Genomic DNA, 5,000 nt, shown 5'->3' on the forward strand with positions numbered 1-5,000 from the left:
AATGCACTGCGAAGCTGGGAAAACCGTTTTTCGAGCTCATTTTCGGTTCCGCCCAACGGATTTTGATCAAAATAGGCTCATTCGAAAGGTATTAACCGGGGGCACACGGAAAACCGGGACTAATAACGCGCACGTGCGCGTGCGCGAAACGGGAAGCAAAAGAAAACTTCAATCGGAGCTACAACCGTGAACCGTCGCAGATAGGGCGGAAATTTCAACGCACGTCGCTGCGTCTCACTCCAACTTAAATAACAAAACTGTCCCCAGCGAAATCGGTTGGATAAAACGGAAACGGGAAGCGAAAGAAAACGTTAAACGTCAACACCGAAATGGCTATCGTCAATTCCAATGTGAAAACAACTCGCACGTATGTGTCTTACTCTAAAGCAGTGTATAAAACTATCCCCAGCCAAATCAGAGCTACGCAACGAAAACGGGAAGCGAAACAAAACTTTAAACGGAGCTACCGAATTGGAAATCATCAATCCTGGGAAAATAACAACTCACACGTGTGCCCCTTATTCTAACTTGAATTTAGAAACCGTCCTCAACAAAATCCCACGTTCGGGTGAATAACTGTGAATTTTAAGGCACATGCCTCTCTGGGCTGGGAGAGTGCATTCAAATAGGAGAAATTGGCTTCATTTAGAGGCATCTCCACTTAGGGACGTCGTAGCACCTTAACTCGGGTGGCGTTGGAAAGGTCTGGTCCAGGGGAACACGGGCGTGTCAAGTTTGCCACGCGCACGCGCATCCCCGCTAAACAGGGGCCAAAACAAAACTTTAAACGGAGCTACCGAATTGGAAACCATCAATCCTGGGAAAATAACAACTCACACGTGTGCCCCTTATGCTAACTTGAATTTAGAAACCGTCCTCAACAAAATCCCACGTTCGGGCGCAAAACTGCACGTTTGAGGCCACATTTTCAATGATGCTGGAAACTTACATTCAAAGCTGGGAAAATGTGCTCATCTACAGGCATCCCCACTTAGGGACGTCGTAGCACCTTGACTCGGGTGGCGTTGGAAAGGTCTGGTCCAGGGGAACACGGGCGTGTCAAGTTTGCCACGCGCACGCGCATCCCCGCTAAACAGGGGCCAAAACAAAACTTTAAACGGAGCTACCGAATTGGAAACCATCAATCCTGGGAAAATAACAACTCACACGTGTGCCCCTTATGCTAACTTGAATTTAGAAACCGTCCTCAACAAAATCCCACGTTCGGGCGCAAAACTGCACGTTTGAGGCCACATTTTCAATGATGCTGGAAACTTACATTCAAAGCTGGGAAAATGTGCTCATCTACAGGCATCCCCACTTAGGGACGTCGTAGCACCTTGACTCGGGTGGCGTTGGAAAGGTCTGGTCCAGGGGAACACGGGCGTGTCAAGGTTGCCACGCGCACGCGCATCCCCGCTAAACAGGAGCCCAAACAAAACTTTAAACGGGGCTACGGAAAAGGGGAGAGCTTTTTCGGGGACAAACACCACTCACGTCGGTGCCCCCTGTTCCAACTTGAATTTAGAAACCGTCCTCAACAAAATCCCACGTTCGGGTGAATAACTGTGAATTTTAAGGCACATGCCTCTCTGGGCTGGGAGAGTGCATTCAAATAGGAGAAATTGGCTTCATTTAGAGGCATCCCCACTTGGGGACGTCGTAGCACCTTAACTCAGGTGGCGTTAGAAAGGTCTGGTCCAGGGGAACACGGGCGTGTCATGTTTGCCACGCGCACGCGCATCCCCGCTGAACAGGAGCCCAAACAAAACTTTAAACGGGGCTACGGAAAAGGGGAGGGCTTTTTCGGGGACAACCACCACTCACCTCGGTTCCCCCCATCCCAACTTGAATTTAGAAACCGTCCCCAGCCAAATCCCACGTTCGGGGGCAAAACTGCTCGTTTGAGGCCACATTTTCAATGATACTGGAAACTTACATTCAAAGTTGGGAAAAGGTGTTCATTTACAGGCATCTCCACTTAGGGACGTCGTAGCACCTTAACTCAGGCGGCGTTAGAAAGGTCTGGTCCAGGGGAACACGGGCGTGTCAAGGTTGCCACGCGCACGCGCATCCCCGCTAAACAGGAGCCCAAACAAAACTTTAAACGGGGCTACGGAAAAGGGGAGAGCTTTTTCGGGGACAAACACCACTCACGTCGGTGCCCCCTGTTCCAACTTGAATTTAGAAACCGTCCTCAACAAAATCCCACGTTCGGGTGAATAACTGTGAATTTTAAGGCACATGCCTCTCTGGGCTGGGAGAGTGCATTCAAATAGGAGAAATTGGCTTCATTTAGAGGCATCCCCACTTGGGGACGTCGTAGCACCTTAACTCAGGTGGCGTTAGAAAGGTCTGGTCCAGGGGAACACGGGCGTGTCATGTTTGCCACGCGCACGCGCATCCCCGCTGAACAGGAGCCCAAACAAAACTTTAAACGGGGCTACGGAAAAGGGGAGGGCTTTTTCGGGGACAACCACCACTCACCTCGGTTCCCCCCATCCCAACTTGAATTTAGAAACCGTCCCCAGCCAAATCCCACGTTCGGGGGCAAAACTGCTCGTTTGAGGCCACATTTTCAATGATACTGGAAACTTACATTCAAAGTTGGGAAAAGGTGTTCATTTACAGGCATCTCCACTTAGGGACGTCGTAGCACCTTAACTCAGGCGGCGTTAGAAAGGTCTGGTCCAGGGGAACACGGGCGTGTCAAGGTTGCCACGCGCACGCGCATCCCCGCTAAACAGGAGCCCAAACAAAACTTTAAACGGGGCTACGGAAAAGGGGAGAGCTTTTTCGGGGACAAACACCACTCACGTCGGTGCCCCCTGTTCCAACTTGAATTTAGAAACCGTCCTCAACAAAATCCCACGTTCGGGTGAATAACTGTGAATTTTAAGGCACATGCCTCTCTGGGCTGGGAGAGTGCATTCAAATAGGAGAAATTGGCTTCATTTAGAGGCATCCCCACTTGGGGACGTCGTAGCACCTTAACTCAGGTGGCGTTAGAAAGGTCTGGTCCAGGGGAACACGGGCGTGTCATGTTTGCCACGCGCACGCGCATCCCCGTTGAACAGGAGCCCAAACAAAACTTTAAACGGGGCTACGGAAAAGGGGAGGGCTTTTTCGGGGACAACCACCACTCACCTCGGTGCCCCCCATCCCAACTTGAATTTAGAAACCGTCCCCAGCCAAATCCCACGTTCGGGGGCAAAACTGCACGTTTGAGGCCACATTTTCAATGATACTGGAAACTTACATTCAAAGTTGGGAAAAGGTGTTCATTTACAGGCATCCCCACTTGGGGACGTCGTAGCACCTTAACTCAGGCGGCGTTAGAAAGGTCTGGTCCAGGGGAACACGGGCGTGTCAAGGTTGCCACGCGCACGCGCTTCCCCGCTGAACAGGAGCCCAAACAAAACTTTAAACGGGGCTACGGAAAAGGGGAGGGCTTTTTCGGGGACAACCACCACTCACCTCGGTGCCCCCCATCCCAACTTGAACTTAGAAACCGTCCCCAGCGAAATCCCACGTTCGGGCGAATAACTGTGAATTTTAAGCCCCTTTTCCTCTCAAGCTGGAAACGTGCAAAGTTGGGAAAAGGTGTTCATTTACAGGCATCTCCACTTAGGGACGTCGTAGCACCTTAACTCAGGCGGCGTTAGAAAGGTCTGGTCCAGGGGAACACGGGCGTGTCAAGGTTGCCACGCGCACGCGCATCCCCGCTGAACAGGAGCCCAAACAAAACTTTAAACGGGGCTACGGAAAAGGGGAGGGCTTTTTCGGGGACAACCACCACTCACCTCGGTGCCCCCCATCCCAACTTGAATATAGAAACCGTCCCCAGCCAAATCCCACGTTCGGGGGCAAAACTGCTCGTTTGAGGCCACATTTTCAATGATACTGGAAACTTACATTCAAAGTTGGGAAAATGTGCTCATCTACAGGCATCCCCACTTGGGGACGTCGTAGCACCTTGACTCAGGCGGCGTTAGAAAGGTCTGGACCAGGGGAACACGGGGGTGTCAAGTTTGCCACGCGCACGCGCTTCCCCGCTGAACAGGAGCCCAAACAGAACTTTAAACGGGGCTACGGAAAAGGGGAGGGCTTTTTCGGGGACAACCACCACTCACCTCGGTGCCCCCCATCCCAACTTGAATATAGAAACCGTCCCCAGCCAAATCCCACGTTCGGGCGAATAACTGTGAATTTTAAGCCCCTTTTCCTCTCAAGCTGGAAACGTGCAAAGTTGGGAAAAGGTGTTCATTTAGAGGCATCTCCACTTAGGGACGTCGTAGCACCTTAACTCAGGCGGCGTTGGAAAGGTCTGGTCCAGGGGAACACGGGGGTGTCAAGGTTGCCACGCGCACGCGCTTCCCCGCTGAACAGGAGCCCAAACAAAACTTTAAACGGGGCTACGGAAAAGGGGAGGGCTTTTTCGGGGACAACCACCACTCACCTCGGTGCCCCCCGTCCCAACTTGAACTTAGAAACCGTCCCCAGCGAAATCCCACGTTCGGGCGAATAACTGTGAATTTTAAGCCCCTTTTTCTCTCAAGCTGGAAACGTGCAAAGTTGGGAAAAGGTGTTCATTTAGAGGCATCTCCACTTAGGGACGTCGTAGCACCTTAACTCAGGCGGCGTTGGAAAGGTCTGGTCCAGGGGAACACGGGGGTGTCAAGGTTGCCACGCGCACGCGCATCTCCGCGACGCTGCGAGCGAAACAAATTTTCAAACGCGCACACCGAAATGGGGACACTTTTTTCGGGGACAAACACCACTCACCTCGGTGCCCCCCATCCCAACTTGAATATAGAAACCGTCCCCAGCCAAATCCCACGTTCGGGCGAATAACTGTGAATTTTAAGCCCCTTTTCCTCTCAAGCTGGAAACGTGCAAAGTTGGGAAAAGGTGTTCATTTAGAGGCATCTCCACTTAGGGACGTCGTAGCACCTTAACTCAGGCGGCGTTGGAAAGGTCTGGTCCAGGGGAACACGGGG

This window comes from Osmerus mordax (assembly GCF_038355195.1).
Source record: "Osmerus mordax isolate fOsmMor3 chromosome 7 unlocalized genomic scaffold, fOsmMor3.pri SUPER_7_unloc_2_6, whole genome shotgun sequence".
Classification (NCBI taxonomy): domain Eukaryota; kingdom Metazoa; phylum Chordata; class Actinopteri; order Osmeriformes; family Osmeridae; genus Osmerus; species Osmerus mordax.